The sequence below is a fragment of the Bos javanicus genome, chromosome 1 (assembly GCF_032452875.1).
Source record: "Bos javanicus breed banteng chromosome 1, ARS-OSU_banteng_1.0, whole genome shotgun sequence".
In the NCBI taxonomy this organism is placed as follows: Eukaryota; Metazoa; Chordata; class Mammalia; order Artiodactyla; family Bovidae; genus Bos; species Bos javanicus.
Genome location: NC_083868.1, coordinates 154470974 through 154483573, shown reverse-complemented (window position 1 = coordinate 154483573; position 12600 = coordinate 154470974). Strand labels below are relative to the sequence as shown.

Here is a 12600-nt window from a genome sequence, read left to right as displayed (position 1 = left end):
GAAAGCAAGGGAATTCCAGAAAAACATCTACTTCTTCATTGACTATGATGAAGCCTTTAACTGTGTGGATCACAGCAAACTGTGGAAAATTCATAAAAGAGATGGGATTACCAGAGCACTTTACCTGTCTCCTGAGAAATCTGTATGTGGGTTAAGAAGCAGCAGATAGAACTGAGCATGGAACAGCTGACTGGTTCAAAATTGGGAAAGGAGTAAGAGGAGGAACTAAAGCACCTCTTGATGAAAGTGAAAGAGGAGCGTGAAAAAGCTGGCTTAAAACTCAACATTCAAAAAACTAAGATCATGGCATCCAGTCCCATCACTTCGTGGCAAATAGGTGGTGAAACAATAGAAACAGTGACAGACTTTATTTTCTTAGGCTCCCAAATCATTGCAGATTGTGACTGCAACCATGAAATTAAAAGACTCTTGCTTCTTGGAAGAAAAGCTATGACAAATCTAGGCAGCATATTAAAAAGCAGAGACATTGCTGACAAAGGTCTGTCTAGTCAAAACTATGATTTTTCCCATAGTCATGTATGGATGTGAGAGTTGGACCATAAAGAAAGCTGAGTGCTGAAGAATTGATGCTCTTGAACTGTGGTGTTGGAGAAGACTCTTGAAAGTCCCTTGGACAGCAAGGAGATCAAACTAGTCAATCCTTACGGAAATCAATCCTGAATATTCATTGGAAGAACTGGTACTGAAGCTCCAATGTTTGGGCCACCGGATACAAAGAGCTAACTTATTGGAAAAGACCCTGATGCTGGGAAAATTGAAGGCAGGAGAAGGGGACGACAGAGGATGACATGTTTGTATGGCATCACCAACTGAATGGACATGAGTTTGACCAAGCTCTGGGAGTTGGTAGAGGACGGGGAAGCCCAGTGTGCAGCAGTCTACGGGGTCACACAGAGTTGGACACTGCTGAGCGACTGAACTGAAGACAAGGCTGTATTGTATATTGTTACCCTGCTTATTTAACTTATATGCAGATTACATCATGCAAAATACCAGGCTGGATGAATCATGAGTAGGAACTAAGATTGCTGGGTGAAACATCAACAATTTCACATATGCTGGTGATATCACTCTAATGGCAGAAAGCTAAGAGGATTTAAAGAACCTCTTGGTAAGTGTGAAAGAGGAGAGTGAAAAAGTTGGTTTGAAAATCATTGTTAAGAAAGCTAAGATCATGGTATCTGGTCTCATCATTTCATGACAAACAGAAGGGGAAAAAAATGGAAGTAATAACTGAGTTTATTTTCTTGGGCTCCAAAATCACTGGGGATGGTGACTGCAGCCATGAAAGTAAAGGACACTTGCCTTTTGGAAGGAAAGCTATGACAACCTAGACAGTGTGTTAAAAAGCAGAGACATCACTTCACCAACAAAGGTCCATCTAGTCAAAGCTATGGTTTTTCCAGTGGTCATGTATGGATGTGAGAGTTGGACTATAAAGAACTGGAACATAAAGAACTCCAGTACTTTGGCCACCTGATGAGAAGAGCTGACTCATTCGAAAAGACCCTGATGCTGGGAAAGACTGAAGGCAGGAGGAGAAGGGGGAGACAGAACATGAAATGGTTAGGTAGTATCATGACTCAGTGGACATGAGTTTGAGCAACTCCAGATTATAGTGAAGACAAGGAAGCCTGGCATGCTGCAGTCCATAGGGTCATCAAGAGTTGGACATGACTTAGTGACTCAACAGCAATAAGAGCAACAAATATATGATTGACAATTTTTGCCATGCTAAGCCTTTTGTTATAGTTACTTTTACCTGACCTAGTTTTAACTACTTAGCTCAGTTTTTTTTTTTTTCTGTTTGAATTCTTTTCCCATAACCTCAGAGGTAGCACTATATGAATCTTCAGTTCAGTTCAGTTGCGCTGTCGTGTCAGACTCTTTGCGGCCCTGTGAATTGCAGCACTCCAGGCCTCCCTGTCCATCACCAACTCCCGGAGTTCACTCAGACTCAACGTCCATCGAGTCGGTGATGCCATCCAGCCATCTCACCCTCTGTCGTCCCCTTCTCCTCCTGCCCCCAATCCCTCCCCGCATCAGAGTCTTTTCCAATGAGTCAACTCTTTGCATGAGGTGGCCAAAGTATTGGAGTTTCAGCTTTAGCATCATTCCTTCCAAAGAACATCCAGGACTCATCTCCTTTAGAATGGACTGGTTGGATCTCCTTGCAGTCCAAGGGACTCTCAGGAGTCTTCTCCAACACCACAGTTCAAAAGCATCAATTCTTCGGTGCTCAGCTTTCTTCACAGTCCAACTCTCACATCCATACATGACCACTGGAAAAACCATAGCCTTGACTAGATGGACCTTTGTTGGCAAAGTAATGTCTCTGCTTTTTAATATGCTGTCTAGGTTGGTCATAACTTTCCTTCCAAGGAGTAAGCGTCTTTTAATTTCATGGCAGCAGTCAGCATCTGCAGTGATTTTGGAGCCCAGAAAAATAAAGTCTGACACTGTTTCTATTGTTTCCCCATCTATTTCCCATGAAGTGATGGGACCAGATGCCATGATCTTCGTTTTCTGAATGTTGAACTTTAAGCCAACTTTTTCACTCTCCTCTTTCACTTTCATCAAGAGGCTTTTTTGTTCCTCTTCACTTTCTGCCATAAGGGTGGTTTCATCTGCATATCTGAGGTTATTGATATTTCTCCTGGCAATCTTGATTCCAGCTTGTGCTTCCTCCAGCCCAGCGTTTCTCATGATGTACTCTGCATGTAAGTTAAATAAGCAGAGTGACAATATACAGCCTTGACGTACTCCTTTTCCTATTTGGAACCAGTCTGTTGTTCCATGTCCAGTTCTAACTGTTGCTTCCTGACCTGCATACAGATTTCTCAAGAGGCAGGTCAGGTGGTCTGGTATTCCCATTTCTTTCAGAATTTTCCACAGTTTATTGTGATCCATACAGTCAAAGGCTTTGGCATAGTCAATAAAGCTTCTTCAGATCAAATAAGAAATTACATGAATATCTTGCTAAACTGTTTGAGTTTAGTGACCCTGGATCAAACAGGTGAGTGCAGCGCTCGTTTGACTGATACGCTGTGTGCACCCTGTGAGGGTCCTTTCAATTCCATGTGATGGGGAACGGTGCGAAGCAGCAGCCTTTGATTTGATTTTGGTCATCTTTTTTTCTATATATTGTTATATTCAATTTCTGTGTTTTTTCTTATATATTTTTGATGCTGTTCTCCATGTTCTTTTACTTGGCAAGCTTTCACCATTATTAGATTTGTTCTGTGAAACCCAGAAGTGTATTGTGCTTCAGTTATTTGTGTGTCAAATATTTGCAAAGTGAGCAAAGATTTATACAGATATTAGTTATAACTCTTTCTCAGGAGGTGTGATACCGTAGTTCCTGTTTTGCCATGTAGGTATGAATTTACACTTGGTTTGTGGTAGATGTTTGAGCAGGGTGTTTTAAATGAACTGCATTTAGAAATAAAAAAATCTGTTATGATTAGAGGATGTAATAGGTAATGTATGCTGAAGCTCACCTCACATTCAAAGGAACGGTTAACGGAATTGGAATTCTATTCATTTCCATATAATTGAAAGCGTTTTCAGTCTCTGCTAATGTAAGTTTGGAGTATTTTTTTTTTTTTCATACAGTTAGTTACACATTAGAAATAACTCTAATGAAGTAAACACAGTTTGAGAAGTATGGACAGAGTGTTTCCTCTCAGTATGGACTGAGAGGAAATCACTAAGTCTTGAAACTTGATCTCTGATAGCTTTCTTTACTATGTCCACTTGTCCTTTTTTTTGTTTATTTAGAGTACATCTAGAGCTTGATTGAGTCCTAAGAGTTTAAAAAAAATGATGAAAATGCTGGTTTGGAATTGTGTTGCAGTGATTGGTGTGAGGTGTAGCCCCTACACTGATCAGCAGTCACCCACACATTTATATGCATCTTTCCTGTTTTTTCTTGCACTGGGGATTTTCCATTTGTACCTTCAATTGGTGTTGAAAATTTTCATCATCTATTTGAATGGCAGCTATATTTTCTTTTGTCTTTTATATTCTTTTCTGGTTTTGATCTATTTTTTTTAGATTGTTGCTACTCAAAGGCGACCTCAGGTCAGTGCTGGTCTGCAAACTGGTATCACTGGTATTTAATGAATCAAGATAAATTCAATGTAAAGAGGTGCTTTTAATAGCACGCTGATATTATCATGACATCTAAGCATATGACTTTTAAAGAGTTCCGTTCAACTGCATTTCACAGCAGCCACGTCCGCAGTGGGCCGGCCGTGTAAGACTGACCCTCATCGGCAGTGGTTTCAGGCGCTGTCAGTCCTCCTGATCCTGTCTTTGTTCTGCTCTTACGGATTTTATTTTCTTTCTTTGTCTTTCTGAACTGCATTTTAGATAGGTTTTTAAAAGTCTTCACGTTGACTAATTATTTCTGTTTGTGTTGATTCTACTGTTTAACTTTTCCACTCAGTTGAAAATTTTACCACTGCTTCTTATTTCTTGAGATTTTATTTAATTCACATCCATATTATAAGTGTTTCTATTACTTGTACCATCCTTACTGTATAGTGTTTCCAATAATTGAAATATGTGTAGTCTAATTGTTCTATTTCTTATGTTGGCCCTCATTCATTGGGTCTTGTTTTGTGATTTTTTTTTTTTTAATTGAGTGTTTTTGAAAGTTACTGGCTTCTTCGAGGCTAGGATTGAAGTTACTTCCTTTGAGAATTTACCTGTGCTTTCCCCAGTGTCTAGGGATACTGACCATTTAAGATCCCTTTAAATTGGTCTTCACGTGAGATTTATTGGATTATGCACGTGGTGTGAATTCAGTCTGAGACCCTTTGTGAAGGTTCCACTTTGAGGTTACAGTGTCAAGAGAATTGATGATACATTTTTGAAATGACGGAATTCTAGAGATGGCCCATAGATTAGTGGTTGCATTCAAGACAATGCAAGATAGTTACAAAGATATGAGAAAGATGTAATTTCTGTTAGATGGATCCATTTTAGAACTAAGAAAAATAGAAATGTAAAAAGTGGAGGGATTTGTAGATGCCTAAAGTACAAGTGATTAGTTCTACAGAACGCGGTGAACAAAGCAGTCAGTGTGGTGGGATGGATTCTTGGGGGTGATGGATACAGCATTTGCTTAGGAGTGAGCTGTGTAAAGCTGACAAATGTGATATGTGTGTGTTAGTGAGTTGAAAACAAGCTGCACATAAAGAAGTTAGCTTCTTACAACCAACAAAACACAGTGCAGCTATAGATTTCCCTCCTTCTCTTTTTGTTATTACGCAAGTCCAAGGAGCAACTTAAAGCTTGAATCTAATTGCCCTTTTAAGGTGGTTTTCTTCATCTAGGCCAAAATCTTCATGAAAAGAATTATAGGCATATTATGTGTTCATTGTAGAGAAATTAGAAAGCAGTGAAAGGTTTGGGGAAAATGAAAGCGTATTGCTTCCCGTAGCCCAAACCACTATTATCATTTAATTCTGTTCTCTTGCTTTTTATGTGGTCACCGTCTCTCTTTCTGTATGTGCTTTGTCGCTCAGCTGTGTCCAGTTCTTTGTGACCCTTTGGTCTGCAGCCCACCAGGTTCCTCTGTCCATTGTTTTTTCCAGGCAAGAATATTGGAGTGGGTGCTATCTCCTTCTCCAGGGCATCTTCCCAACCCAGGGATTGAACCCGTGGCTCCTGCATTGCAGGTGGATTCTTTACCTGCTGAGCCATCGGGGAAACCTCTCTCTATATATACATAGGTACAAAATGTGCCTCTGGGTATATATCAGTATATTCTGTGTATAAAGCTTCCCAGGTGGCACTACTGGTAAAGAACCTGCCTGCCAATGCAGGAGAAATAAGAGATGTGGGTTCAGTCCCTGGGTTGGGAAGATAGGGTCAACCCACTCCAGTATTCTTGCCTCCCACGTACAGAGGAGCCTGGTGGGCTAAGAAGGTCACGACTGAAGCAGCAGCATGCATGCACACTGTGTGTATTTGTATGTATGTGTGTTTATTTAAATAGGGACTACTTAATATGAAATGTTGGATAGCCTATTGTTCCATACAATATTGCGAACATTCCTCTGTATCTGTAAAATTGTTTGAAGTGGTATTTGGTATCTATATAGCATTCTGTTTTGAGATTATCCTCAAATCTATTTAACCATTCACCTATTGTTAAACATTTAGATTTTCTTTCATAAATATATATACGCACATACACACATGTATACATATTTGTATTTGCTGTGAACCACTCTAAATGAAAAATTTGTGTGTATCTCCCATTTTCTTTGAAGTGTTATCTCCACCTTAATCTGCCTCTCATAGTTTGCCCTGCAAAATTTCTTTCTTAATAAAAAAAATCCCAGTGTTTTTAAAAGAATTATTTATTTCTTTGGGCTGTGCTGGGTCTTGACTGCTGCCCGCGGGCTTTCTCTAACTGCAGCAAGTTAGAGAGGCTACTCTCTAGGTGGTGTTGTGTGGGCTTCTCATTGTGGTGGTTTCTTGTGAAAAACAGGCTCTGGGATGCGTGGGCTCAGCAGTTGCCTCTCGCAGGATTCAGACCGCAGCCTCAGGAGTGAGGTACATGGGCTTAGCTGCCCTGCAGCGTATGGAATCTTCCTGGACAAGAATGGAACCCATTTCCACTGCACTGGCAGGTGGATTCTTGATGACGAGGCCACTAGGGAAGCCCAGGAATCTCAGTTTTGTAGATGAGCATTATTACCGCATTTGGAGATGGTTGCCTGTCCCCTCGAGTGGTTGAGTGTGGGCAGAGGGACTAGGTCATAGTTGACGAGCTGTAAGGTGAAATATGACCATTAAAGAGAATGGGATGGGCCTTTCTTCCCCTTCTTTCTTTCTGCTACTTGCAAGACAGGGGTAGTAGCTGGAGTCCCTGTAGCCTTCTTAGAGTACAAGGTGACTTTTAATATAACAGTAAATGTAGAGCAAAAAGAGGGAAGGAACTTGGACCCCTGATACTTAGAGCTGCCACATCAGCCTTTGATTGTCCACTTTAAGACGTTTACATGGGAGAAATTCTCTCCCTCAGTTTTTTTTCCTCTCATTTAACTCATTATAATTATTAAATTTTTTTTGGCTAGGGAAGGATATAATCTAATCCTCTCTGATAAAGGATACCATTGTTTGATACTCTATGAAACATGCATTGTATCAACTCTGTTTTGAGATTGTGTGTGTGGTGTGCATGCTCAGTCACTCCGTTGTCTGACTTTTTGCACCCCCATGCACTGCAGCCCGCCAGGCTCCTCTGCCCATGGAATTTTCCAGGCAGGAATCCTGGAGTGAATTGCCAGTTCTTCCTCCAGGGGATCTTCCAGACCCAGGGATGGAACTCATGTCTCCTGCATCTCCTGCATTGGCAGAAAGATTCTTTACCATTAAGCCATGAGATTGGAGAGAGGTTAATTGGTATTGAATGGAAAATTACTTGATACATTTTTTCTGGAGTTCTTTGATGACTATATTAATGAATTTTGTTCTCAAATGATTTTAATAATTATCACAAATATTGCAGAAAGCATATGATGACTTTTAGGCAAAATCACTAAATTAATTGTAGTGTATTAAAGTAATCTTCTACAGCCCTATGAATTTGTAATACTTTTAGATATCTTGGCTAGTCACTTAGACAAAGTTAGGTCATAATTGTGACTTTTAATGCTCCCATTAACTTTGTTGGGAAAATTTTGACAAATTTAAATTGTTTTTATAACTTTAGATGTATTTTGGGGGTATTGATTCTAAGACAGTTATTCACAACTTTAGTGAAAGAATATGTTGTTCAGTCGCTAAGTCATGTCTAACTCTTTGCAACCCCATGAAATGCAATATGCCAGGTTTCCCTGTCCTTCACTATCTCCTGGAGTTTGCTCAAATCAAGTCTGCTGAGTCAGTGATATTATCTAGCCATCTCATCCTCTGTCGTCCCCTTCTTCTCCTGCCCTCAATCTTCCCCAGCATCAGAGTCTTTTCTAATAAGTCAGCTCTTCTCATCAGGTGGCCAACGTATTGGAGCTTCAGCTTCAGTCCTTCCAATGAATATTCAAAGTTGCTTTCCTTTAGGACTGACTGGTGTGATCTCCTTGCCTTCTGACTCTTCTCCAGCACCACAGATTCAAAGCATCAATTCTTCGGCACTCAGCCTTCTTTACGGTACAGCTCTCACATCTGTACGTGACTACTGGAAAAATCATATCTTTGACTAGTTGGCCCTTTGTTGGCAAAGTGATTTTTAATATGCTATCTAATTTTGTCACAGCTTTTCTTCCAAGGAGTAAGCGTCTTTTAATTTTGTGGCTGCAGTCACAATCAACAGTTATTTTGGAGCCCAAGAAAATAAATTCTGCTACTGTTTCCACTTTTTCCCCATCTGTTTGCCATAAAGTGACGGGACTGGATGCCCTGATCTTAGTTTTTTGAATGTTGAGTTTTAAGCCAGTTTTTTCACTCTCCTTTTTCACCTTCATCTAGAGGCTCTTTAGTTCCTCTTCCCTTTCTGCCTTTAGAATGGCATTATCTGCATATCTGAGGTTGTTGATATTTCTCCCAGCAGTCACAATCCAGGTTGTGATTCATCCCACCCGGCATTTCACATGATGTACTCTGCATATAAGTTAAATAAGCAGGGTGACAGTATACAGTCTAGACATACTCCTTTCCCAATGTTGAACCCGTCCATTGTTCCATGTCTCATTCTAACTGTGGCTTGTTGTCCCTCGTACAGTGTTCTCAGGAGGCAGGTAGGGTGGTCTGGTATACCCATCCCTTTAAGAATTTTCCCCAGTTTATTGTAATCCACGTAGTCAAAGGCTTTAGTGTAGTCAAGCAGAAGTAGATTTCTTTCCCCCTTTTTTTTTTAAATGAATTCCTTTGCTTTTTCTATGATCTAATTGATTGGCAATTTGATTTCTGGTTCCTTTGCCCTTTCTAAATCCAGCTTGCACATCTGGAGGTTCTTGGTTCATGTGTTGTTGAAGCCTTGCTTGAAGGATTTTGAGCATAACCTTCCTAGCATGTAAAATGTGCACAACTCTAAGGTAGTTTGAGCATTCTTTGGCATTGCCTTTCTTTGGGATTGGAATGAAAGCTGACCTTTTCCAATCTTGTGACCCTTTGCCGAGTTTTCCAAATTTGATATGCCAGCAAAGTGCTGGCATATCAAGTACAGCACTTTTCACAGCATCATCTTTTAGGATTTTCAATAGCTCAGCTGGAATTCCATCACCTCCACTAGCTTTGTTCATAATAATGCTTCCTAAGGCCCACTTGACTTCACACTCCAGTGTCTGGCATTAGGTGAGTACCACACCATCTTGGTCATCTGGGTCATTAAGACCTTTTTGTAGGTTCTTCTGTGTGTTCTTGCCGCCTCTTAGTCTCTTCTGCTTCTGTTAGGTCCTTGCCCTGTTTTGTCCTTTACTGTGCCGTCTTTGCATGAAACGTTCCCTTGGTATCTCCAGTTTTCTTGAGGAGATCGCTAGTCTTTCCCATTCTATTGTTTCCCCCTCTTTCTTTGTGGTGTTCATGTGAGAAGGCTTTCTTACCTCTCCTTGATATTCTCTGGAACTCTACATTCAGTTGGGTATATCTCTTTCTTTCTCTTCTGCCTTTCACTTCTTTCTCTTCTTTTCTCAGCTATTTGTAAGGGCTCCTCAGACAATCATTTTTCCTTCTTTTAGTGCTTTTTCTTGGGGATGGTTTTGGTTAGTGCCCTCCTATACAAGGGTACAATCCTCTGTCCATAGTTCTTCAGGCACTCTGTCTACCAGATCTAATCCCTTGAATCTCTTTGTCACCTCCACTGTATAATCATGTGGGATTTAATTTAGGTCATACCTGAATGGTCTAGTGGTTTCCCCACTTCAGTTTAAGCCTGAATTTTGCAATAAGGAACTTATGATCTGAAAGTACTGAAGAATACATATTTAAAAAGTCAATAAAAATTTTTTTGAGAAATTTTAGGTGTTTATTATAAAAGAATTAGCAAGTACAAAGAGTTCCCATATACACATTCTCCACAGCATATGAATTTTTATCTAGGGTATCCTACTACATACAGTGTTATACATATTAAAAAAGATTACATCCCTGAACAAAATGTTATTTTATTATGTAGGAAAACCACACAGTGCTTATGGACATTTTACTCTATGCTAGAGTCTCCCGCCCTCAGCACTATTAATATTTTAGGCCAGATAATTCTTTATTGTAGGAGACTAGCCTTTATATTTTAGGATGTTTAGCAGCATCCCTGATCTCTATCTGCTTATTGCCAATAAATATTCTTTTTATTGGACATGCCAATAAATGTCCTCTGGGAGGCAAAACCATTGCTCTAATGAGTTTACAGTGCTTTAGGATTTGTTATGTTTTTAAGGGTAGGCTCAAATTTAAGGAGTCTGTAGTTCACTGGCCCTTCACGTGGAGTTTTTTAGGCAGTTAGACTCTTCCTACCAGCTGGGGATCACAGGCAGTATATGAGTCTCATTTTCCATGATTATGAAATAGATAAAATATTACCCATCTTGATTGGAAAATATATTGAGATAATTATAGAAAATACTTTTAGTTTCCTTCTTGTCAGAGGTTGTGTTACACTGTTTGGATTTATTTCCTTAAAAGTGTCAAATGCTCATTACAAAGTTCTTATTTCTGTGGGATAGGCTACCACAGCCTGGGATCTGCTGTTGATGGACTTCAAGAGCCCATAATACTGTGGGTGGGTAAAAACCTGAAATGTTAAATGAAGACTGGTTTATGAGGTCAGTTGTGTTTGACTGTTAGTGGTGCTCTCACTAGGTTGTTAGCACATTCAGGTTGTGACAGTTAAGTGGCCTCATGTGTTCTTTGAAGGACCATGAGCTTCTCAAATTGCTGACGGCATTAGATGTCAGACAGTCTCTTTGTCCTTGGAGGCGTTTGTCTTCACGTCTGAAATCCCGCCAGTTGTAGCAGATTGTGTGTCAGCTCCAGTAGAGGAAGCTGGCCTCTGTCAGCTTGGGTTTAGTCCACTGAAGACTTCTAAAAACTTGACAAAGTTCACAACTACTAATCTCCATTCCCCACTGCTACTTTGTAGAATTATAAAGCATTGTTCACTAGTGAATGAAATGCCATCTATAATAATTAAGGTTATTCTTATTTTTCTATCCCTGCAGAAAATTTCCAGAGACTTGGTGAAGATAGGAAAGCTATCAAAAAGACCATAGGACTATTGTACTGTAAGTATTGCTTTGAAAAAGAACTGTAAATTAAGAATATTTTAAGTATCCAGTTGTTTGGGGGAAATATGTTAGGCAGAGATATTATATGTAAAATGTAGAGGAGGATATATTATAATTGTGTTAATAATTTATAAGAACTAATCCTGTGCAGTCTTTTAAAAATTGAAAATGTGTTCTTATGTACTGAGATGAGGATTTTACCAATAGCATTGAAAAATATTTCTAATTCTAACAAGGATTGATCTAGTTTATGTACATTTGCTTATTTAAAACTATCAGAATCCAAAGAATCATTGTAGTTTTGTAGGTTTGTGATTTGTTCGGGTGACTTATTGTTTAGGTTATTTTGCAGAATTATTTATTTGCTGATTTATTTATGTATTTCATTATTTATTTATTTGATTATTTAGTAAATTATTTATCTGATGAATTATTAATACATCTTCATGACATGCTTTAAATTATTTATAACTTAATTTTGAGTTTATTGCTTTTAGACGCTGCATTGTTACTGACTAGTTTTGATTTTTTTCTTTGTGGTTCTTTAAAATTAAAGTATTAGCTCTAAGGCAAAAGTATATTCATTGCAATGCCCAGGGATTTTTTTTTTTTTAAGTAATTTATGATAGTTATAAAAGTTCAGTTATGCTTTGTTTAGCTCTAAATTTACCTGTTTAGGGTTACTGCTGATAGAATATTTGTTATGTGGATACTCATTGTAGAGTCACTTACAGATTAATAATATAGCCTATAGTCTGTAAACTGAGACAGAACATGTAAACTTCAGTCTTCATTATCCTTGGTATCTCTAAAGAGCAGGTCGGTTGATTTAGAATAGAAAATGGAGTTTAATGGCAAAGCTGTTTTACTACTGGAATATTTTAGGAAAGTTCAGAGAAATGATGTCCAACTTAGATTTGGATCCCTAAGATATAAAGTTGACTGATGTAGGGTTTGTTCTTTTTTTTAAAAATTCCTGCTACATGTGTATTTGGAAAGCAGCATAATGTTTATATGGATTTTTATATCATTTTTCATGACATTTATTTTATACCATATTTCTTGTGGAAAGTTTTAAATCCCTTATTTTAATGAGCTAAAAATGGACAGAGGTCTTTATAAATGCAAGCTGTAGTTTCTCTGACTTTACCTAGTGATTCTCATATGTAAAGTTTCTATTTTTCACCAAATGAACTATTTCTTCGTAGTTCTGATGCTGTTTCATAATCATAAGGTAGAGCATGTTCTATGTGTTCTCTTTCTGACTGGGTTCAGTCAGTGGGTTAAAGCCGTTGTCTGGGTCATGGGTACCATGTGCACAGCATGGGCTTCGTCTGGGTTT

At 38.9% G+C, this 12600-nt stretch overlaps 1 protein-coding gene across 7 annotated transcripts in view; it reads left to right on the top strand.

Moving 5' to 3' along the window:
• The window catches only part of TBC1D5 (TBC1 domain family member 5), a 599010-nt gene that overhangs the window by 68448 nt on the left and 517962 nt on the right, over nucleotides 1–12600 (top strand). For 5 of the 7 annotated variants that reach the window (XM_061427849.1, XM_061427904.1, XM_061427893.1 and 2 more), the window contains exon 2: nucleotides 11193–11255. The exons of the other annotated variants lie outside the window; for them this stretch is intronic. The gene's annotated coding sequence lies outside the window, so the exon portion shown is untranslated. The remainder of the gene's footprint in view (nucleotides 1–11192; nucleotides 11256–12600) is intronic. 7 annotated transcript variants of the gene reach the window in all.